We start from the raw sequence: 25619 nt of genomic DNA on the forward strand, positions 1-25619 counted from the left end.
GGGTTGGATAAAGATGTCATAAGAAACAATCAACAAGTAAGTCAACAAAAGAAATTAGAAATTAATTTGCAGTTAACAAAAGAAATTAGAGCCAATAGAAATCTAAAAACACAAATGCAAGCCCTCAGTCATTGTGCATACCATGGTATGTGCATAGAGAGTTGAAAGAGCCAACTTGGCTATTACCTGATTCAAAGTCTCACTCTGTCACTTACTAGATGTGTGATCTTGGACAAAACACCCAATGTCCTTGTGCCTGTTTCTTGCTTAAAATAGTGAAATGACATTGGACTCACAGACATATTGGGAGAATTAGGTATTACGGGTGAGACATTTAGCATAGTAAATGGCTCCTACTAGGAGCCATTCACACTGTGTTTCCTTTCCCTTAAACACATTGCAAATGCAATGTGTTGCGGGACGCAGAACCTAACTTGAAAGATGGTAAGGATAAAATAAAAAAAATGAAAATATATGGGGATAGTATTTGGGCAGTAGTTCCTGAAAGAGGCAGGAAATTGAAATTGAAAGGACCCTCCTAATTGCTGAAGAAGATTTAAAACAGTGTAGAGTACTGACCTAGCTATTGTAACCAAGTAACCGCCCCAATACAGTGACTGAAATAAGATGGAAGCTTATTTTTCTCTAAATAATACTGCAGAGGTTAGCTATTTAAGGTTGACAAAGCAGCTCTGTCATTCTCAACACACAAGATTTCCATCACCGGATCCAAAGTGGTTTCTTTAGATCCTGACATCATCTGGGTAGCGGAAGGGGTTGGGAGGAAGGGCCAGTGGTGACATCTACCTTCCTTTTTAAGGGCATGACTTAGAAATGACACACCTCATTTTCTCACCCACACCACACTGACCAAATCCTTGCTGTAAAGGATGCCAGGGGAAGTAAACTCCAGCCAGAGTCCTGTTACTAAGAAGAGGAGTTTGGATGTTGCTTATGCTTAGCCTTTTCAACCATATAATGCACATTATATTTTCTCTAGTTTGCAACCACCGGCTGTCAAAATAACAAAGCTAACACCTTCCCCAAAATGGAAGCATAATTTCTTGCTTATTAATTCATTCAGTAAATATTTACAGACTACTTCTATAAGTACTATTCAAAACATCACAAATACAGAAAACTGCAAAACAGAAGTTCCTGATTTCATTAAGCTAAAGTTGGCTCAACTGGTAGAACCTATGACTCTCAGTCTCAGGGTCATGAGTTCAAACCCCATGTTGGGTGGGGAGCCCATTTAAAATGAAAACAAAACAAAACAAAACAAATGTCATTAAACTAAATTCAACAGGGGGAGAAAGTAAACAAAAATTAAAAAAAATTAGATACCAATAAGGGCAAAGATTAAAATTAAGGGATATAAGAATAAGCCACCAGATGTTTACTTAGATGGGAATGTTAGGGACGCCCTCGCTGGGGAAATGATGTAGAAGCTGGACCATTTGAAGAACAGGAGATAGAACACACCAGGAATGGGGAACTGCAGGTGTAGAGGTCCGGATGGGGGAAAGATCTGTGATACAGAAGGGCCAGTGTGGATTTGGCAGGAGAGGAAGGGAGGATATAAGACCAGGAAGGAAGGCAGGAGCAGTTTGTTCTCTGGCATTTCCTAGTGCTCAGAACAATGTGCACTGGGTAGGTACCCTGTGAGTGTTTGGTAAACGAATCAGCTAGAAAATAAAAATCTGAGGCTGTTGGCAGGTGGCCTCTAATTCATGGCTGTCCTCTGCTATGGTTTGCCCTTGGCTCATGCTACACACATCTCTCAGCCTCTGTCTCTCAGAATCTCGGACTCTTTTTATCCTTCATGTTGCTCCCAGTATCTTTGATAGCTTGATGTCCTCTTATTAAAAATGGAGTTAGGGAAGGAATTTGGGAAGGAGACTGGTATCTGAATACAATAATTACATCTTTTTGGTTTTCTCTGCTCTTTGCTAAATAGCTCTAGTTCTCTTTTTTCTTTGTGTGGTTTTCCAAATCTGGAGCCAGCCTAATAACCTGATACTTGCAAGTGTCAATTTGGAGGGGCAGAATAACTAATGGAGTGCCAAGATGGAGTAATAGTAGTAGTTAAGACTGTAACCTTTGGAGCCAGAGTTCCTGGATTTGAATCCCAGTTTGGTCTGTTATTGTCTGGGTCACCCTGAGTAAAGTACTAAATTGCTCTGGTCACCTGTTTACTTTCTAACAAATGGGAGGGAGGGGGTAAAAGTGATTTCTTTTCATTTCCTTTTTTTTTTTTTTTAAGAATTTATTTATTTATTTGACACAGAGAGGTCACAAGTAGGCAGAGAGGCAGGCAGAGAGAGAGAGGAGGAAGCAGGCTCCCTGCTGAGCAGAGAGCCCGATGCGGGACTCGATCCCAGGACCCTGGGACCATGACCTGAGCCGAAGGCAGTGGCCTAACCCACTGAGCCACCCAGGCGCCCTGGTAAAAATGATTTCTGACCATGAACTGAAAGAATTAGTATTGTTAAAATGTCCATGCTACCCACAGTGATCTATAGACTTAGTGTAATTCCTATCAAAATACCAATACTATTTTTCATGGAACTAGAACAAATAATCCTAAAAATCTGAATATAACCACAAAAGATTCCAAAGAGCCAAAGCAACTTTGAAGAAGAACAAAACAGCTGGAGGTATGACAGTCCCAGATTTCAAACTATAGGACAAAGCTATAGTAATCAAAAAAGTATGGCGGCAACATAGAAACAGACACATAAGATCAATGGAACAGAGTCCAGAATAAAGCTCAAGCTTACATGGTCAATTAATCTATAATAAAGGAAATGAGAATATACAGTGGGCTAAAGATAGTATCTTTCTATTTATTTTTGTCATCTTCAATTTCTTTAATTGGTGTCTTATAATTTTCATACTACTGGTGTCTCACTTCCTTGGTTAAATTTATTCTTAATTTTTATTTTTGATGCATTGTTAATGGATTGTTTTCTTATTTTCTCTTTCTGCAACTTTGCTGTGAGTGTATAGAAACACAATAGGTTTCTGTACATTAATTTCATTTTTTGAAACTTTATGGAATGCACTTATTCTAATAGTTTCTTGGAGAGTCTTTAGGGTTTTCTATGTAAAATATCATGTCATCTGCAAATAGTGACAGTTTACTTCTTCCTTATCAATTTGGATGACTTTTGTTCCTTACCTGATTGTTCTATCTAGGACTTACTATGTTGAATGAAAGTGGGACGAATGGACAGCCTTGTTTTTGTTCCTCATCTTAGAGAAAAAACTTCCAGCCTTTCACTGTTGAGTATAATGTTAGTTGTGGGCTTGTCATATATGGCCTTTATTATGTTGAAATATGTTTTTTCAACACTCTCTTTGTCGAGTTTTTACCATGGATATTGAATTTTATCAAATCCCTTTTCTGCATCTATTGAGATGATCATCATTTTTATCATTCATTTTGTTAATGTGGTGCATCATGTGAATTGATGTGTGGATAGTTCAGAATGAACCATCCTTACATCCCTGGAATAAATCGCATTTGATCATGGTGAATAATCCTTTAAATGTATTTGGTAATGGATTTCATTTTCTAATATTTTGTTGGAGATTTTTGGATCTATGGGATATTGACATCTAAGTTTTTTTATTTTTGTAGTGTCTTTGATTTTGGTATCAGGGTAATGCTGGCCTTGTGGAATATATTTGGAGGCTTTCCTTTCTCTACTTTTTTGGAGTAGTTTGGGAAGGATAGGTATTAACTCTTATTTAAATGTTAGTTTTTTTTCACCTGTGATGCCATCTTGTCCTGGACTTTGTGTATTGGGAGTTTTATTTATTACTGATTCAGTTTTGTTACTAGTGATTGGTCTATTAAGATTTTCTATTTCTTCTTGATTCTGTCTTAGAAGATTGTGTATTTCTAGAAATTTATCTGTGTCTTCTAGGTTGTCCAGTTTGCTGGCCTAGGATTTTTCTAAGGAATCACTTACAATATTTTGTATTTCTGAGGTGTAGGTGTAATTTCTCTTACATTCCAGTTTTGAGGTTTCTTTTTTTTTCCTTTATGTGCCTCGCTAAAGGTTTATCATTGTGGTTTATTATTTCAAAGAACCAGTTCTTGAATTCATTGATCTTTTTCTATTTTTCTTTCTCTTTTTATTTAGTCTCTTTCATTAATGCTCTTATCCTTATTATTTCCTTTCTTTTAACTTTGGACTTTGTCTTTTTATAGTTCCTTTAGGTGTAAGGTAAGATGGTTTATTTCATATTTTTTTGTTTCTTGATGTAGGCCTGTATTGCTATTAACTTCTTTCCTAGAACTGTTTCTGGGATCTTCCAAAGATTTTGAACTGTAGTATTTCCATTTTTAATTGTCTCCAGTTATTTTTTTTATTTCTCTTGATATCTTCATTGATCCATTGGTTGTTTAGGAGCATGTTGTTTAGCCTCCATGTATTTGTATTTTTTCCCTTTTTTTGTTTGTTTTTTTTTTTTTTTTAAACTGATTTCCAGTTTCACATTGATGTAGTCAGAAGGTGCTTGATATGGTTTTAGTCCTCCTCTAAAAGTTTTTGAGAATTATTTTGTGGCCTAACATATGATCTGTCTCGGAGAATGCTGCATGTGCACTTGAAAAGAATGTGTTTTCTGTTTTTGGATGGAATATTCTGTATATATGTTAAAACCATCTGGTCTGTTGTGTTGTTTCCTTGTTGATTTTCTTTCTGGATGATCTATTCATTGATACAGGTGGGGTGTTAAAGTCCACAACTATTGATGTATTACTATCAAATTTTTCCTTTATGTCTATTAATATTTGCTTTATGTGATTAGATGCCCCCCAATGTTGGCACATAGGTATTTACAATTGTTGTATATTTTTGTTAGATTGATCCCTTTATCATTACATAGTGCCCTTCTTTGTCTCTTGTTACAGTCTTTATTTTAAAGTCCACTTTGTCTGATAGCAGTATTGCTACCCTGATAGCAAATATGTGTGTGTGTGTGTGAGTTTGTGCGTGTGTGTATGCATCCATTTGTATAGTATATGTTTTTCTCCATTTACTCTCAATCTGAAGTGAGTTTCTCATAGGCAGAATACAGATGGATTTTTTTTTGTGAGGGGGATATATATATTTTTTTATTAACATAAAATGTATTGTTTGCCCCAAGCATACAGGTCAGTGAATTGTCAGGCTTACACATTTCGTAGCACTCACCATAGCACATACCCTCCCCAGTGTCCATAACTCAGCCACCCTATCCCTATCTCCCCCAACCCCTCAGCAATCCTCAGTTTGTTTCCTGAGATTAAGAGTCTCTTATGGTTTGTCTTCCTCCCAATCCCATCTTGTTTCATTTTTTCCCTCTCTAACCCCTAGACCCCACCACGCTGTCTTTCAAATTCCTCATATCAGAGAGATCATATGATAATTGTCTTTCTCTGATTGACTTATTTTGCTTAGCATGATACCCTCTAGTTCCATCTACGTCATTGCAAATGGCAAGATTTCTTTTCTTTTCATGGCTGCATAGTATTCCAATATCTATCTATCTATCTATCTATCTATCTATCTATCTCACATCTTCTTTATCCATTCATCTGTTGATGGACATCTAGGTTTTCTCCATAGTTTGACTATTGTGGACATTGCTGCTATAAACATTCAGGTGCATGTGCCCCTTTGGATCACTACATTTGTATCTTTAGGATAAATATCCAGTAGTACAATTGCTGGGTCATAGGGTAGTTCTATTTTCAACTTTTTGAGGAACCGCCATGCTGTTTTCCAGAGTGGCTGCACCAGCTTGCATTCCCACCAACAGTGTAAGAGTGTTCCCCTTTCCTCACATCTTTGCCAACATCTGTCATTTCCTGACTTGTTAATTTTAACCATTCCGACTGGTGGGAGATGGTACCTCATTGAGGTTTTGATTTGTATTTCCCTGAAGATGGATTTTTTTAAAATCTATTCAGTTGCCTATGTCTCTTGAAGTATTAGGCCATGTACATTTAAAGTAATTGTTCATATTGCCCTTTTGTTGATTGTTTTCTAATTTTTTGAGGTTCTTTTCTGTTTATTCTTACCTTGCTCTCTTCCTTTATGGTTTTATGGCTTTCTTTCTTTAGTGTTATGCTTGGACCCATTTCTCTTTATTTTTTGTGTATCTGTTATAGGTTTTGGGTTTGTGGTTACTATGAGGTTCATATATAACATCCTAAATATATAGTAATCTATATTAAGTTAATGGTCATTTAAATTCAAGCAAAATCTAGAATCATTACATTTTTACTTCTTCTCCTTCATGTTTTATGTATGTGATGTCATATTTGACATCTGTTTATTCTGTGAATCCCTTAAATCATTTTGAACAACATGGGTTTGAAATGTGTGATGTCTCTCATAATGTGGAAGTTTTACAGTACAAGACTATAAGCATATTTTTCCTTCCTTATGATTTTTTTAAATTTAAATTTTAGGTAGTTAACATACAGTACAATATTGGTTTCTAGAGTAGCATTCAGTGATTTATCTCTTACATGCAATACCCAGTGCTAATCATAACAGGTGCGCTCCTTAACATCCATCACTCATCCAACCCAACCCCTCTCCCACCTCTCTCCATCAGTCCTAGGTTTGTTCTCTATCATTAAGAGTCTCTTATGGCTTGTTCTCCTCTCTCTCTTTCTTTCTTATATTCCACATATGAGTGAGATCATTTGGCATTTGTCTTTCTCTGAATGACTTATTTCACTTAGCATAATACACTTTAGTCCATCCATGTCATTGCAAATGGCAAGATTTCATTCTTTTTGATGGCTGAGTAATATTCAATTATGTATATGTACCATATACACACATACCACATACCACATCTTCTTTATCCATTCATCAGTCACTTGGTGGACATTTGGGCTCTCTCTTAGTTTGGCTGCTGTTGATAACTCTGCTATAAACATCAGAGTTCACATATCCTTTAGAATCTGTATGTTTGTATCCTTTGGGTAAATACCTAGTAGTGCAATTGTTGGATCAAAGGGTAGTTCTATTTTTAGCTTTTCAAGAAATGCCATACTGTTCTCCAAAGTAGCTGTACCAGTTTGCACTCCCGCCAACAGGGCAACCAGCAGTGTCCCCTTTCTATGCATCCTCACCAACACCTATCTTGTGTTGTTAATTTTAGCTATTTTGACAGGTGTGAGATGGTACATGGTTTTGCTTTGTATTTCCCTGATGATGAGTAATGTTAAGGATCTTTTCATGTGTCTGTTAGATATCCAAATGTCTTTTTTGGTAAAGTGTCTTTTCGTATCTGTGCACTTCTTAACTGGGTTATTTTTGGGGTGTGTGTGTTGAGTTTGATTAGTTCTTTGTAGATTTTGGATACTAACACTTTAACAGCTATATCATTTGCAAATATATTCTCCCATTCTATTCTGTAGGCTGCCTTTTACTTTTGTTGATTGTTTTCTTTGCTGTACAGAAGTTCAATCTGATGAACAAGTAGTTCATTTTTCTTATGTTTTCCTTGCTTTTGGTGATGTGTCTAGTAAGAATTTGCTAGAGTTGAGGTCAAAGAGGTTTCTGCTTATATTTCCTCTAGGATTTTGATGGTTTCCTGTCTCACATTAAGGTCTTTCATTTGTTTTGAATTTATTTTTGTGTATGGTGTAAGAAAGTGGTCCAGTTTCATTTTTCTGCATGTTTTCCAGTTTTGCAAACACTATTTGTTGAAGAGATAGTCTTTTTTCCATTGGAATTTCTTTCCTACTTTGTTGAAGATTAATTGACTGTATAGTTGTGAGTCCATTTCTGGTTTCTCTGTTCTGTTCCATTGACCTATGTATCTGTTTTGTGCCAATACCATACTGTTTTGATGACAAGAGCATTGTAATGTAGTTTAAAATCCAGAATTGTGATGCCTTTCTTTCAAAAAAGAAAAAAAAAGTTTTGTTTTTCTTTTTTGAAATTGCTTTGGCTATTCGGGGTCTTTTTTGATTCCATACAAATTTGAGGATTGTTTGTTCTTGCTCTGTGAAAAATGTTGGTGGTATTTTAATGGGGTTTACATTAAATGTGTAGATTGCTTTGGGTACTATAGACATTTTAACAATGTTCTTTCAACCCATGAACATGAAATGTGTTTCCCTTTCTTTGTGTCCTCTTAAATTTCTTTCATAAGTATTGTATAGTTTTCAGAGTATAGGTCTTTTACTACTTTAGTTAGATTTATGCCAGTGTCTTATTTGTTTTGGTACAATTGCAAATAGGATTGATTCCTTGATTTCTTTTTCTGCTGCTTCATTATTAGTATATAGAAATGCAATAGATTTCTATTCATTGGTTTTATATCCTGTGACTTTGCTGAATTCTTTTGTGAGTTCTAGCAATTTTTTGGTTGATTATTTCAGGTTTTCTACCTAGAGTATCATGTTGTCTGCAAAGAGTGAAAGTTTGACTTCCTTCTTGCCAACCTGGATGTTTTTTATTTCTTTTTGTTGCCTGATTGCTGAGGCTCAGACTTCCAGTACTATGATAAATAGTAATGATGGGAGTGGCTATCCTTGTCTTGTTTTTCACTATAGGGGAAGGGCTCACTTTTTTCCCCATTAAGGATGACATTGGCTGTGGGTCTTTTGTATTTGGCCTTTATGATGTTGAGGAATGTTCCACCTATCCCTGCTTTGTTGAGGGATTTTATCAGGAAAAAATGCTGTATTTTGTCACATGCATTTGAGGTATCTCTTGATAGGATCATATGGTTCTTATACTTCCTTTTATTAATATGGTGATCATGTTTATTGATTTGTGGTTATTGAACCACCTCTGTGGCCCAGGAATAAATCCCACTTGATTGTGGTGAATAATTCTTTTTAACGTACTATTGAATTCGATTTGTTGTTATTTTATTGAGAATTGTTGCATCCAAGTGCATTGGGCATATTGGCCTATATTTCTCCTTTATAGTGGGGTCTTAGTCTGGTTTTAGAGTCAAGGTAATGTTGGCTTTGTAGAATGAGTTTGGAAGTTTTCCTTCCATTTCTATTTTTGGGAACAGTTTGAGAACAATAGGTATTAACTTTTCTTTAAATGTCTGGTAGGATTCCCCTGGGACATCAGTCATTTTTGCCCTGGACTTTTGTTTGTTGGGAGATTTTTGAATTACTGATTCAATTGCCTTGCTGGTTATGGGTCTGTTCAAGTTTTCTATTTATTCCTATTTCAATTTTGGTAGTTTGTAAGTTTGTAGGAATTTGTCCATTTCTTCTAGGTTGCCCAGTCTGTTGGCATATAATTTTTCATAATATTCTTTTATAATTGTATTTTTGTGGTATTGTTTGTGATTTATCCTCTATCATTCATGATTTTATCTATTTGCATCTTTTTTTTTTCATAAGAAAAGCTAGCTCTTAGTTTCATTAATCTGTTCTGTTTTTCTTTTTAAAAAAGATTTTAGTTTCTTATGTGTGTGTGAGAGAGAGCGAGTGAGCATGAAGAGGGTCAGGGTCAGAGGAAGAAGCAGGGCCTATGTGGGGCTCAGTCCTGAGACTCTCCGATCATGACCTGAGGTGAAGGCAGATACTTAACCAACTGAACCACCCAGATGTCCTGTCTTTTTTTGTTTGTTTGTTTGTTTCTGTATCATTTATTTCTGCTCAAATCTTTATTATTTCCCTTCTGACTTTAGGCTTCATTTGCTTTTTTTTTTTTTTTTCTAGTTCCTTTAGGTGTAAAGTTAGATTGTGTATTTGAGACTTTTCTTGCTTCTTGAGGTAAGCCTGTATAGCAATATATTTACCTCTTAGGACTGCTTTTGCTGCCTCCCAAAGATTTTGGGATGTCATACTTTCATTTTCATTTGCTTCCATGTATTTTTTAAATTCTTCTTTAATTGCTTGGTTAACACATTCATTTCTTAGTAGGATGTTCTTTAACTTCCAGGTATTTGAGTTCTTTCCCAATTTTTTCTTGTGCTTGACTTCCAGTTTTATAGGATTGTGGTCTGAAAATATGCATGGTATGATCTCAATCATTTTGTACTTGTTGAGGGCTGATTTATAACCAAGTTTGTGATTTGTTCTGGAAAATGTTCCATGTACAGTTGAGAAGAATGTGTATTCTGCTTTAGGATGAAATGATCTGAATATATCTCTTAAGTCCATCCAGTGTGTCACTCAAAGCCATTGTTTCCCTGTTGATTCTCTGTTTAGATGATCTATTCGTTCTTGTAAGTGGGGTGTTAAAATTATCATCAACTACTGTATTATCATCAATGAGTTTCTTTATGTTTATTAATTGATTTATATATGAGGGTGCACCCAAGTTGGGGGCATGAATATTTACAATTGTTAGGTCTTCTTGATGGATAGACCCCTTAGTTATGATATAATCCCCTTCTTCATTTGTTGTTACAGAATTTGGTTTAAAATATAGTTTGTCTGATATGAGTATGGCTACTGTAGATTTCTTTTGATATCAATTGGCATGATAGATGGTTCTCCATCCCTCACTTTCAATCTGCAGGTGACTATAAGTCTAAAATGAGTCTCTCGTAGTTAGCATATTGATGGTCTTGTTTTTATCCATTCTGATACCCTGTATCTTCTGATGGGTGCATTTAGTTCATTTAAATTCACAGTCAAAGATATGAATTAGTGTCGTTGTGTTACCTATAGTTTGGTGTTTCTGGTAATGTTCTCTGGTCTTTTCTAGTCTTCATTGCTTTTTTTTTCTTCTTTCCCCACTCAAAGAGTCCCCCTTAAAATATCTTGCAGGGCTGATTCAATGGGACGAACTCCTTTAGTTTTTGCTTGTCTTGGATACTCTTTTATCTGTCCTTCTATTCTGAATGACAGTCTTGTTAAAGATTTCGTGGCTGCATATTTTTCCCATTCTGAACATTGAATATTTCCTCCTAGTCCTTTCTGGCCTGCTAGGTCTCTGTGGACAGATCTGCTATAAAGCTAACTTGCCTTTCCTTATATGTTAAGGACCTTTTCTCCCTTGCTGCTTTCAGGATTCTTTCCTTGTCTGTGTATTTTGTGAATTTGGCTATGATATGCCTTGGTGATGGATGGCCTTTGTTGAATTCCATGGGAATTTTCTGTGCTTCTTGGATTTTGATGTCTGTGTTCTTCCCAAATTAGGACATTTTCAGCTATCACTTTTTTGAATAAACCTTCTGCCCCCTTTCCTCTCTCTTTATCTTCTGAGACAACTATTATACAAATGTTATAACATTTTACTGAGTCGTTGAGTTCCCTAAGTTTACATTTGTGATCCATTATATTTGTGTTTGCATCTCAGTTACAGCATTTTTACTTTTGGTCTCACTAGGTTTTAGTTCTTTTATTTATTTCTTTTTCTTTTTCTTTTAGATTTTATTTATTTGACAGATCACAAGTAGGCAGAGAGGCAGGGAGAGAGAGAGAGGGAAGCGGGCTCCCCACTGAACAGAGAGCCCAATGCAGGGCTCAATTCCAGGACCCCAGGATCATGACCTGAGCCAAAGGCAGAGGCCTTAACCCACTGAGCCAAAGGCAGAGGCCTTAACCCACTGAGCCACCCAGGCACCCCAGTTCTTTTATTTCCGTAGTAAAGAATTCTGTAATGTCTTCCATGCTTTTTTCAACCCCAGCTAATATCCTTAAAATTGTTATTTAAAATTCTAGTTCAGACATATTACTTATGTAATATGTCTGTATTGATTAAATCCCTGGCCATGTGTTCTACCTTCTGTTCTTCCTTTTGGGGTGAATTTCTTCATCTCATTGTTCATCTGGAAAAGAAAAGAAGAAAGAGAAAAGAGAACAACACAACAAATCCTCCACCCCCAAAAGACCCAAAAAACAAAATCAAACAAAAAGCAAAGAAAAAGAAAAAAAATAATGAGATAAACAAAAACACAAAACAAGAAAACCAAGAACCAAAAACAACAAATAGATCCTGAGTGTGTTTAGGTCTGTTTTTAAAAGAATTTAGATCCCAAAATAAAAAATATAAAATAAAGTGAAGGTAAACAAAATATATATGTATGAAAAATATACAGGTAAAAATTAAAATTAATAATAAATTTTTTAAGGAATTGGAAAATATAAGAAAATAAATGAAAAAAAAATAGGGGTTCCTGGGTGGCTCAGTCATTGAGCATCTGCCTTTGGCTCAGATTGTGGTCCTAAGGTCCTGGGATCGAGCCCCACATCGGGCTGCCTGCTCAGCGAGGAGCCTGCTTCTCTGTTCCCACTCCCTTTGCTTGTATTCCCTCTCTCACTATGTCTCTGTCAAATAAATAAATAGAAATCTTTAAAAAAAGAAAGAAAAAATAAGAAAAAGAAAACAAAGAAAAAAAGTAGAAAGGAGGCTCAATCCTATTTCTCCTAGAGCTGAAGCTTTGCAGCACTCTATGATAAACTTGGTGTGATCTAGTTGTTTGTGCTGGTCTTCTGGCACAGGTGGTGCCAGAATCTGATTCTGATTCTCAGGTGGACTTGTTTCGGTGGAAATGCTCTCCAGGGCTCAGCGTGGTGGGATTTGGTGCCAGCAGCTCCGCCTCCATAAGGTGGGGTTGTTTTGCTCCCTTAAGGCTTTCAGCTCTGATGTGTGGGATGAAAATAGCTGCACTCAGCTGTCTAGCCCAGGAGCTAAAAATTTGTGCCCCCTACTTTTTGTTGAGACCTCACAGAAAACCAATCAATAACCGTGTTTTTTCCCCTGATTTCCATCTGAGCCCTGCATTCACCCTGTCCATGCCTGAGCCTTTTTATTTCAGACACATGACCGAGTTTCAAAACCCCAAATTTCAGGGATTGGTGCAGACTTGCACTTTTCATCCACGGGAGGGTCTCCCTATGCTTGCTGCCCTGTCCCAGAAATGTGGTCCCATGACCACACATTGTTTTGCAGTTTATAGCAGAAAGTCAGCACCAAGACCCACTGCTCTGGGCCAGTATCCTGGCCTCATGACTGGGAAGAGTACTCTACCTTGGCACCACCCATTTTCCCTGCAAGCAAAGGATCCTCAGAGCTCCGTGTCACTCCTGGGATCTTGCCTCTCTTTGCCACCTGAGCATCTTTAATTCAAGCCTATCCCCAACAGTAGTGAACTTAAAAGTTGAGATTTTACACTCTACCAATTCTAATACTTTGTGGTAGACTTTGTAAGCAGGCTCCCACCACACCGCTTCCATAGTTTGTGTATCCCCTGTGTGAACCTCTGCACTTTCTACCTTCCAAAATGTGGTAGACTTGATTGTAGATTACTTATCTTACTACTTGTAAGACTTACAGTTTTTGTTCTTTCAGAACTCTTATTGACTTCTGGGTGTACAGAATAATTTGATAACTATTTAATGTTGTGTTCAAGGGGCAAGACAAGCTCAGTGTCCTCCTACTCCACCATCTTAACTCTTCTCCCTCTTCCTTTTGGTTTTAATAACATTTCTTTTCTCTAGTGTACTTTATTGTAAGAGTACAGTATATATAGATATATACAACAAAGTGTGTGTTATTCAACTATTTATAATATTGGTAAGGTTTCTCATTCACAGTGGGCTCTTAGTAGTTGAGTTTTGGAAAGTACAGAGTCATTTGCAGATCTTCAGCTGCACAGGAAGTAAGTATCCCTAACCCTGGATTGTTCAAGGGTCAACTATAATTGATGTAATTGATATTTTTATCTTTTAATCTGCATACTAGTTTTGTAAATGACCGATCTACTAATTTTACTTTGTTTGCTTTTACAAGTGAGGTTTTATTTCATGTCATAACTTTCTTCTAGTTATGGCCTTTTCTTTTCTGCTTAAAGAAGTTCCTTTGACAAATTGTTGTAAGCTAGTTTAGTGGTGAGGAGTTCCTTTCACTTGTATTTGTCGGGGAAACTCTTTATCTCTCTTTCAATTCTAAATGATAACCTTGTGAGGTAGAGTATTCTTGGTTTTAGCACTTGGAATATATCATGCCACTCCCTCTGGAGTATAAAGTTTCTTTTTTCTTAATTATTTTTCTTAACATATAATGTATTATTTGCCCCAGGGGTACAGGTATGTGAATCATTAGGCTTACACACTTCACAGCCCACACCATAGTACATACTTTCCCCACCGTCCATAACCCAGCTGTCCTCTCCAAACCCTCCCCTCCCCAAGCAACCTTAAGTGTGTTTTGTGTGATTAAGAGCTCATGGTTTTTCTCCCTCCCAATCCCAACTCGTTTCATTTTTTCCTTCCCTACCTTTTAAACCCCCACTCTGCCTCTCAAATTCCTCATATCAGGGAGATCATATGATAATTGTCTTTCTCTGATTGACTTATTTCACTCAGCATAATACCCTCTAGTTCCATCCACATTGTTGCGAATGGCAAGATTTCATTTCTTTTGATGACTGCATAGTGTTCCACTGTGTGTGCACGCGCGCGCGTGTGTGTGTGTATACACACACCACATCTTCTTTATCCATTCATCTATTTATGGACATCTAGGTTCTTTCCATAGTTTGGCTATTGTGTACATTGCTGTTATAAACATTGGAGTGCATGTGCCCCTTCAAATCACTACATTTGTATCTTTAGGGTTAATACCCAGTACTGTGATTGCTGGGTCATTGGGTAGCTCTGTTTTCAACTTTGTGAGGAACCTACATACTGTTTTCCAGAGTGGCTATACCAGCTTGCATTCCCACCAACAGTGTAGGAGGGTTCCCCTTTCTCTACATCCTCTTCAGCATTTGTCATTTCCTGACTTGTTAATTTTAGCCGTTCTGACTGGTGTGAGGTGGTACCTCACTATGGTTTTGATTTGTATTTCCCTGATGCTGAGTGATGTGGAGCATTTTTTCGTGTGTCTGTTGGCCATCTGGATGTCTTCTTCGCAGAAATGGCTGTTCATGAACTCTGCCCTCTTCTTGATTGGATTATTTGTTTGTTGGGTATTGAGTTTGATAAATTCTGTATAGATTTTGAATACTAGCCCTTTATCTGATATCATTTGCAAATATCTTCTCCCATTCTGTCAGTTGTCTTTTGGTTTTGTTGACTGTTTTCTTTGCTGTGCAAAAGCTTTTGATATTGTTGAAGTCCCAATAGTTCATTTTTGCCCTTGCTTCCCTTGCCTTTGGCGATGTTTCTAGGAAGAAGTTGCTGAGGTCGAAGAGGTTGCTGCCTGTGTTCTCCTCAAGGATTTTGATGGATTCCTGTCTCACATTGAGGTCTTTCATCCATTTTGATTCTATTTTTGTGTGTGGTTTAAGGAACTGGTCCAGTTTCATTCTTCTGTATGTGGCTGTCTAATTTTCCCAACACCATTTGTTGAAGAGACTGGTTTTTTTCCATTGGGTATTCTTTCCTGCTTCATCAAAGATGAGTAGATCCTAGAGTTGAGGGTCTATTTCTGGGCTCTCTATTCTGTTCTATTGATCTGTGTGTTTGTTTTTCTTTTTAATGTGTGTCTAGTTTTGTGCCAGTACCATGTTGTCTTAATGATGACAGCTTTGTAATAGAGCTTGCAGTCTGGAATTATGATGCCACCAACTTTGGCTTTCTTTTTCAACATTGCTCTGGCTATTCGGGGTCTTTTCTGGTTCCATGTAAATTTTAGGATTATTTGTTCCATTTCAAAAAATCGATCGTATTTTGATAGGGATTACATTAATGTGTAGATTGTTTGAGGTAGCATAGATATTTTCACAATATTTGTTCTTCCAATCCATGACATGGAACGATTTTTCATTTCTTTATTTCTTCTTCAGTTTCTTTCATGAGTACTTTATAGTTTTCTGAGTACAGATCCTTTGTCTTTTTGGTTAGATTTATTCCTAGGTATCTTATGGTTTTGTGTGCAGATATAAATAGGATCTACTCCTTAATTTCTCTTTCTCTGTCTTGTTGTTGGTGTATAGAAATGCAATGGATTTCTGTGCATTAATTTTTATATCCTAACACTTTACGGAATTCCTGTACATGTTCTAGTAGATTTGGATGGAGTCTTTTGGGTTTTTCACTTAAAGTATTATATCATCTGCAAAGAGAATTTGACTTCTTTGCTGATTCACATGCCTTTTATTTCTTTTTCTTGTCTGATTGCCAAGACCAGGACTTCTAGTACTATGTTGAATAGCAGTGGTGATAGTGGACTTCCCTGCCATGTTCCTGACCTTAGGGGAAAAGCTCTCAGTTTTTCCCCATTAAGAATGATATTCACTGTGGGTTTTTCCATAGACGGCTTTGATGGTATTGAGGTATGTACCCTATATCCCTAACACTGTGAAGAGTTTTGATCAAGAAACAATGTTGTACTTTGTCAAATGCTTTTTCAGCATTATTGAGGGTATCATATGGTTCTTGTTCTTTCTTTTATTACTGTATTATATATCACATTGATTGATTTGTGGATGTTGAGCCAAACTTGCAGCCCTGGAATAAATCCCACTTGGTCGTGGTAAATAATCCTTTTAATGTACTGTTGGAGCCTATTGGCTAGTATTTTGGTAAGAATTTTTGCATCTGTGTTCATCAAGGATATTGGTCTGTAATCCTCCTTTTTTGTTAGGGTCTTTGTCTGGTTTTGGGATCAAGGTAATGCTGGCCTCATGAAATGAGTTTGGAAGTTTTCCTTTCATTTCTATTTCTTGGAACTGTTTCAAGTGAATAGGAATTAATTCTTCTTTAAATGCTTGGTAGAATTCCCCCAGGAATCCATCTGGCCCTGGGTTCTTGTTCGTTGGGAGATTTTTTTTTTTTTTTAAGATTTTATTTATTTATTTGTCAGAGAGAGTGACCGCAGGCAGAGACAGAGGGAGAAGAAGACTCACTGCCGAGCAAGGAGTGCAATGTGGGACTTGATCCCAGGACGCCGGGATCATGACCTGAGACGAAGGCATGACCTGAGACGCTTAACCAACTGAGCCACCCAGGCATCCCATCGTTGGGAGATTTTTGATGACTGCTTCAATCTCCTTACTGGTTATGGGTCTGTTCAGGTTTTCTGTTTCTTCCTGGTTCAGTTTTGGTTGTTTATACGTCTCTAGGAATGTATCCATTTCTTCCAGATTGTCAAATTTGCTGGTGTATAGTTACTCATAACATGTTCTTATAATTGTTTGTATTTCTTTGGTGTTGGTTGTGATCTCTCTTCTTTCATTCATGACTTTATGTGTTTGAGTCCTTTCTTTTTTCTTGGATAAGTCTGGCCAGGGGTTTATCAATCTTATTAATTCTTTCAAAGAACCAGCTCCTAGTTTCATTGATTTGTTCTATTGTTTTATTGGTTTCTATTTCATTGATTTCTGCTCTGATCTTTATGATTTCTCTTCTTCTGCTGGGTTTAGGCTTTTTTTGCTGTTCTTTCTTCAGCTCCTTTAGGTGTGGGGTTAGGTTATGTACTTGAGACCTTTCTTGTTCTTGAGAAAGGCTTGTGTAGCTATATACTTTCCTTTCAGGACTGCCTTTGCTGTGTCCCACAGATTTTGAACAGTTGTGTCTTCATTTTCATTTGTTTCCATGAATTTTTTCAATTCTTCTTTAATTTCCTGGTTGATCCATTTTTTCTTTAGTATGATGCTTGTTAGCATCCTTGTATTTGAGGTCTTTCCAACTTCCCTCTTGTGATTGAGTTCCAGCTTCAAAGTATTGTGGTCTGAAAATATGCAGGGAATGATCCCAATCTTTTGTTACCAGTTGAGACCTGATTTGTGACCCAGGATATGATCTATTCTGGAGAATGTTCCATGTGCACTAGAGAATGTGTATTCTGTTGCTTTAGGATGGAATGTTCTGAATATCTCTGTGATGTGCATCTGGTCCAGTTTGTCATTTAAGGCCTTTATTTCCTTGTTCATCTTTTGCTTGGATGATCTGTCCATTTCAGTGAGGGATGTGTTAAAGTTCCCCACAATTATTGTACTATTGTTGATGTGTTTCTTTGATTTTGTTATTCATTGGTTTATATAGTTGGTTGCTCCCATGTTAGGGGCATAGATATTTAAAACTGTTAGATCTTCTTGTTGGACAGATCCTTTAAGTATGATATAGTGTCCTTCCTCATCTCTTATTATACTCTTTGGCTTAAAATCTAATGTATCTGATATGAGGATTGCCACCCCAGCTTTCTTTTGATGTCCATTAGCATGGTAAATTGTTTTCCACCCCCTCACTTTAAATCTGGAAGTACCTTTGGGTCTAAAATGAGTTTCTTGTAGATAGCATATTGATGGGTTTGTTTTTGTTATCCATTCTGATACCCTTTGTCTTTTGATTGGGGCATTTAGCCTGTTTACATTCAGGGTAACTATTGAAAGATATGAATTTAGTGCCATTGTATTGCCTGTAAATTGACTATTACTGTATATTGTCTCTGTTCCTTTCTGGTCTATTACTTTTAGGCTCTCTTTTTGCTTAGAGGACCCCTTTCAATATTTCCTGTAGGGCTGGTTTTGTGTTTTCAAATTCTTTTAGATTTTGTTTGTCCTGGAAGCTTTTTATCTCTCCTATTTTCAATGATAGCCTAGCTAGATATAGTATTCTTGGCTGCATATTTTTCTTATTTAGTGCTCAGAATATACCATGCCAGTTCTTTCTGGGCTGCCAGATCTCTGCGGATAAGTCTGCTGCCAATATAATGTTTTTACCATTGTATGAGCTGCTTTTAGGATTTTCTCTTTTTCACTAAGACTTATAAGTTTTACTATTAGATGATGGGGTGTGGACCTATTTTTATTGATTTTAAAGGGAATTCTCTTTGCCTTCTGGATTTTGATGCTTGCTCCCTTTGCTGTATTAGGGAAGTTCTCTGCTATAATTTGCTTCAATATACCTTCTGCCCCTGTCTCTCTTTCTTCTTCTGGAATCCCAATTATTCTAATATTGTTTCTTCTTATGGTATCACTTATCTCTCGAATTCTCCCCTCATGGTCCAGTAATTGTTTGTCTCTTTTGCTCAGCTTCTTTATTCTCTTTCATTTGGTTTTCTATATCACTAATTATCTCTTCTGCCTCATTTATCCTAGCAGTAAGAGCCTCCATTTTTTATTGTACCTCATTAATACCTTTTTTTATTTCAACTTGGTTAGATTTTAGTTCTTTTATTTCTCCAGAAAGGGTTTCTCTAATATCTTACATGACCTTTTCAATCCCAGCTAGCACCTTGAGAATCGTCATTCTGAACTCTAGTTCTGACATATTACCAATGCCCATATTGATTAGGTCCCTAGCTGTTGGTAATGCCTCTTGTTCTTTTTTTTTTTTTTTTTTGTGGTGAGATTTTCCACCTTGTTATATTTATACAAAAAATAAGGTTAAATAAAATGAAGTGATAAAACATGACTATAAGAATGAAGTTCTAAAAAGATTTTTTTTTTTTGTAGAGAGGGATTGTTAAGATAAACTAGATAAAAAACATTAAAAGAGGAAAGAGGAAAAGTTAAAAACAATTTAACTTTTCAGGACTAAAGGATTATGGAGAAAAAGCCATGAATTCTGTGCATTGCTTTCCCCTAGCTCTCAAGTTTCGCTGTTCTTCTTCATTGGTGAGCTTGGTCTTGGCTGGATGTTCTTGCTGATCTTCTGGGGAGGGGCTTGTTGGAATGAGTATCAAATGTCTTTGTCCGATGCAGAATTGCACTACCCTTGCTAGGGCCCAGGATAAGTAATCTGCTCGGGTTCACTCTTGGAAGCTTTTGCTCCCTGAATGCTTTCTGTAGAGCTCTGGAGGACGGGAATGAAAATAGCAGTCTCCCAATCTCTAGCCCAGAGGAGCTGAGAGCTCAGGGTTTCACACCTTAGTGTGTCCTTGGAGAAAAGCGCCCAATCACTCCCATCTCCCTGGTCTCTGGCCGTGCTTACCCGGCCAGAGGTCACAGGCAGAGCTTACCTGGCCATGACCGAGCATTTCTGTCTCTGGCACACAGCCCCATTTGGAGTCTCCAAACCCAGCAGATTCCTGTCTCTCTCCTCTTCTGGTTGCTCTCCCCAGATCTGCCACTTGTGGGGTCCCTGCTCAAAGAGCAGTGACCTGATTGTGCTACAGATCACAGTTTAAGGTAACCTGGAGCTGAGAGCTCAATCCTGGGCTCCGTCTCTGTAGCCAGCTTTCCTGCTGTAATACCTGCGAGCTCTGCTACACTCAGACCCCCAATCCTTCTGTGATCCTGCGGGACCTGAGATCACGCTCTCCCCGCAAGGGCTCCACCCCCTGACTTAGCCTCTGGAGTGGTGTCCCACAGTGGAGCAAACTTTTAAAAGTTCTGATTTTGTGCACTATCGCTCCACCGCTTGCCAGGAGCCAGTCCCTACCCCTGCGGTCTCTCTTCCCATGCTTTGGATTCACTTCTCCACATGTCCTACCTTTCAGAAAGTGGTCGATTTTCTGTTTCTAGAATTGCTGCTCCTCTTCTCTTCGATTTCGTGTTGGATTTGTAGGTGTTTGGAATGGTTTGATAACTATCTAACTGAATTCCTGTGATCTGATGTCATCTTTGCCTGCTACTCCTCCACTGTCTTGACTCCTCCCCTGTAATTCTCCTTTTTGATGGGGTCTTTGTCTGGTTTTGGAATCAAGGTAATGCTGGCCTAATAGAAAGAGTTTGGAATTTTTCTTTCTATTTCTATTTCTTGGAGCAGCTTCAGAAGAATAGGTATGATTTCTTTTTTAAATGTTTGATATAATTTCCCTGGGGAACCATCTCGCCCTGGAGGACTCTTGTTTGTTGGGAGATTTTTAATTATTGCTTCAACATACTGGCTGATTATGGGTCTGTTCAGGTTTTCTATTTCTTCCTTTTTCAGTTTTGGCAGTTTATACATTTCCAGGAATGCATCCATTTCTTCCAGATTGCCTCATTTCTTGACATATAGTTGCCCATAATATGTTCTTAAAATTGTTATTTCCTTGGTCATGATCTCTTCTCTTTTATTCATAGTTTTATTAATTTAAGTCCCCTCTAGTTTCTTTTTTTAAGTCTGGCAAGGAGTTTAATCAATTTTTTCAAAGATCCAGCTTCTAGTTTCATTGATCTGTTATACTGTTCTTTTGATTTTTATTTCATTGACTTCTACTCTAATCTTTATTATTTCTCTCCTTCTGCTTGGTTTAGGCTTTATTTGCTGTTCTTTCTCAGTTCCTTTAAATGTAAGGTTAGCCTGTGTATTGGAGACTTTTCAAATTTTTTGAGGAAGACTTTTATTGCTATGTACATTCCTATTAGGACTGTCTTTGCTGTATCCCAAAGGTTTTTAACTGTTGTGTTTTCATTTTCATTTGTTCCCATAAGTTTTTAAAATTCTTCTTTAATTTCCTGGTTGACCCATTCATTCTTTTGTAGGATGCTCTTTAACCTCCAAGTGTATGAGTCCCTTCCAAATTTCCGCTTGTATTGGACTTCAAGTTTCAAAACATTATGGTCTGAAAATATTCAGGAAATCTTCCCAGTCTCTTGGTACCTGTTGAGACCTGATTTGTGACCCAGTATGTGATCTATTCTGGAGAAAGTTCCATGTGCTCTTGAGAAGAAGTGTGTATTCTGTTACTTTAGGATGGAATGCTCTGTATAAATCTGTATAGTCCATCTGGTCCAGTATGTCATTCAAAGCCCTTGTTTCCTTGATGATCTGCTTAAATGATCTGTCCATTGCTGTGAGTGGGGTGTTGAAATCCCCTACTATTATTGTATTATTTATCTTTGTGTTTCTTTGATTTGGTTATTAATTGGTTTACATAATTGGCTGCTCACAAATTAGGGACATAAATATTTATAATTGTTAGATCTTCTTGTTGGTTGGACCCTTTAAGTGTCCCTCATCATCTCTTACTATACAGTCTTTGGTTTATAATGTAATTTGTATGATATTAGGATTGCTTTCCTAGCTTTCTTTTGAGGTCCATTAGCATGATAAGTGATTCTTCACCCATTCACTTTCAGTCTAATTTAGGTCTAAAATCGGTCTCCTATAGACAGCATATGGATGGGTCTTGCTTTTTTATCCAATGTGATACCTTGAGTCTTTTGATTGGAGCATTTAGCCCATTTACATTCATAGTTAACTATTGACATATGAATTTAGTGTCATTGTATCATGTGCAAAATCTCTGTTTTGGTAGATTGTCTCTGTTTCTTTCTAGTCTGTGTTACTTTTGGGCACTCTCTTTGCTTACAGGATCCCCTTTAATACTTCTTGCAGGACTGGTTTAGTGATCGCAGATTTGTTTTAGTTTCTGTTCCTGGAAGCTCTTTATCTGTCCTTCCATTCTGAATGACAGCTTTGCTGGATAAAGTATTCTTGGTTGTGTGGTTTTCTCATGTAGTAACCTGATACATCATGCCAGCCCTTTCTCTGATGCCAGTCTAATTTTTCTACCATTGTAGGTTAAGGAGCTCTTACCTTGAGTGGCTTCCACGATTTTCTCTTTATCTCTGAAGTTTTCAAGCTTCACTATTATATGTCAGGATACTGATCTATTTTTATTGATTTTGGGGGGGTATTCTCTCTACCTCTTGGACTTGATTGCCTGTTTCCTTTCCTCGATTTGGGAAGTTCTCAGGTATGATTTGCTCAAATATACCTTCTGTCCCTCTCTTTCTTTATTCTTCCTCTGGGACCCCAATAATTCTAATATTGTTTTGGTTTATGATATTGCTGATTTCTCGAAGCCTCCACTCATGGTCCATTAATTGTTTTTCTCTCTTTTTCTCAGCTTCCTTCTTTTCCATCATCTTGTCTTCTATGTCACTACTTTATCTTCTGACTCATTTACTCTAGATGTTAGAGTATCCACTTTAGACTGCATCTCAGTTAAAGCATTTTTAATTTCGGCCTGATTAGATTTTATTTCTGCTCTAAGAGATTAGGTAGTGTCATTTATTCTTTTTTCAAGCCTAGCTAGTACATTTAGAATTGTTATACTGAATTCTAGCTTTGAATTTTTACTTATGTCCATATCAATTAGAATCGATGATAGAGAGTGTCACCTCTGGTTCTTTCTTTCTTTATTTTTTAGATTTTATTATTTATGTATTTTAGAGAGAGAGAGCGAGCCCAAGCAGAGAGAGGAGCAGAGGGAAAGAGAAAAGCAGACTTCCCACTGAGCAGAGAGTCCAATGCAGGGCTCAATCCCAGGACCTTGAGGTTATGATCTAATCGGAAGGCAAACACTTAACAGACTGAGACACCCAGGCATCCCTGGCTCTTTCTTTCATTGTGGATTCCTCCTTCAAGTCATTTTTCTCAGAGAAAAATGGATGAATGAGAGAACAGAAATCAAGAATATGAAGTATGACCTAAGTGAAATACACATTAGACAAATCCAAAGAGGTCAGAAACCAGAAAAGAAGAAAACAAAAAGAAAAAGAGCGTATAATCTCACAGGTTGACAAAACAGGGCAATCCACTTAGTCCTGAGTGTATCTTGGTCTGTTTGTTAGAAGACACTAAATCCCAAAATTACAAGGAATGCAAAATACAAAACCACACACACACACACACACACACACACACACACACAAAATTGAATAGTGTGAAAGGAAGCCAAAATTGAAGAATATATCTATAAAATATAAATGTAAAAATGAAAAGAGACAAGAGACACCTGGGTGAGATAGTTGGTTAAGCGTCTGCCTTCGCCTAGGTTATGATCCCAGGGTCCTGAGATTGAGCCCTGTATTGGGCTCCTTTACTCATCAAGGAACCTGCTTCTCCCTCTGCCTTCCGCTCCCTCTGCCTTCTGCTCCTCTGTGTGTGCTTGCTTTCTCTCTCTCTCTCTCTCACACACACAATTAAATAAAAATTTTTAAAAAATGAAAATTTAAAAAAGACTTAAAAACAAAGAGTTAAAAGAAGAAATTTGTAGAAAAGTTAAAAAAAAAAAAAGAAAAAGAAAAAGAGAACTCTCACCTGGATTTAAATCCTAACACTAGAAGTGGGAGCCCTCCAAAAGTCACCACAAGTCTTTCATGTGTACTCCTCGCCATGGCTCAGCTCCACACATGCTTCACCGTCAAAATATATGTGGTAGATGATGTGCCCTTTTCAATTCTTGCATGCTCTGAAATTGCTGACCTTAGCAACATCATCAGTAAACCGCTGGAGGGCAAAAATGAGTTCCACAAACATTTGGAGTTCGATTTCCTTATCAAGGGCCAGTTTCTGCAAATACCTTTGCTCAACCACTTGGAACTGGAAAACATCCCATCAGAAGAGGCTGTGGATATGGAATATGTGGAGAAGTACACTGCCCCTCAGCCAGAGCAATGCTTGTTCCATGCTGACTGGATCAATTCAGTCCGAGGGACAGAGGAATAGATTTTTTTTTATTATATAATATATATTTTTAAAATTTTTAAAATTTATTTTCAGCGTAACAGTATTCATTATTTTTTGCACCACACCCAGTGCTGCATGCAATTCGTGCCCTCTCCAGTACCCACCACCTGGTTCCCCCAACCTCCCACAGAGGAATGGATCTTGATGGGTTCTTAATGATAAGACTTCTTGGATCTGGTCCTTGGAAGGAAAGTCAGTAATGACAATCTTGGGACATACAGACATTGTAAAAGCTGTGGCCTGGGTGAAAAAAGGATAGCTTGTCTTGCCTACTAATGAGTAGCTCTGTGGATGGGACGATTCTCTTACAGGAGCAGAATGTGGAGAGAACCAAAGTGAAAGCTCTGCATGCTGCAGAGCTGCAGAAGTGTGGATTCTCTAGCTATTGATAGCGTCAGAACTAAATTTTGCAGTGGCTCCTGGGATAGGAAGCTAAAGATCTGGTCTACAGTTCCTATAGATGAAGAAGATGAAATGGAGGGATCCACAAATCAAGAAAAAACAGAAAATAGAGCAGTTGAGACCAACAAGAACCATCTTTGGCTGCAAGGAAGCAATATCCTTAGTTCTGTGGTTGGATGCTGAAGAAATCTGCAGTGCCTCTTGGGACCGCAGAGTTAGGGTGTGGAATATAGAGTCTGGCATTCTTAAGTCCATTTGCACAGGAAATAAAGTGTTTGATTGTATCTCCTATTTTCCACTTTGTAAACATTTAGCATCTGGAAGCACAGATAGACATATCAGACTGTGGGATCCCTGAACTAAAGATGGTTCTTTGGTGTCCCTGTCCCTAACCTCACATACACGCTGGGTCATATCATTAAAGTAGTCTCCTACTTATGAGCAGCAGCTGATTTCAGGTTCTTTAGGTAACATCATCAAGAAGTTGTAAGTCTCCTGTCTGATCTGGTGGCTCATGAAGACGGAGTTCTGAGTGTGTCCTGGACAGACACAGGGTTACTTCTGAGTGGAGGAGCAGACAATAAATTGTATTCCTACAGATATTCACCTATTACTTCTCATGTGGGGACATGAAAGTGAATGATAAATTTGACTACATAGATTCTTTTTGTAAATGACATTGATAACGACTCCTCAGGTAACATCAGTGACAGTTCAGAAAGCAGCCTCTTTAAGTTTATGTAATGTTTTCACCCTTGATAATATCTATCACTCTTTATTTTGTATTTATTATACAATGGTTTGTGTTATTAAGTATAAAATGTTACCTGCCTTTTCTGCCATTTGCAAACTCTTGAAACAAAACTGAGTTTAAGAAATTTCCTTTTATATACATTCATCTGTTGATGGACACAATGGA

General features: G+C 37.4%; 1 pseudogene across 1 annotated transcript; it reads left to right on the forward strand.

Moving 5' to 3' along the window:
• Positions 1 to 23691: 23691 nt before the first annotated feature.
• Positions 23692 to 25344, forward strand: LOC309844862 (ribosome biogenesis protein WDR12-like; annotated as a pseudogene). Its single transcript has 2 exons — positions 23692 to 24269; positions 24429 to 25344. The product of its transcript is annotated as a ribosome biogenesis protein WDR12-like (transcript).
• Positions 25345 to 25619: the final 275 nt, after the last annotated feature.

Source organism: Mustela nivalis, assembly GCF_964662115.1.
Source record: "Mustela nivalis genome assembly, chromosome: 12".
NCBI classification, from domain to species: Eukaryota; Metazoa; Chordata; class Mammalia; order Carnivora; family Mustelidae; genus Mustela; species Mustela nivalis.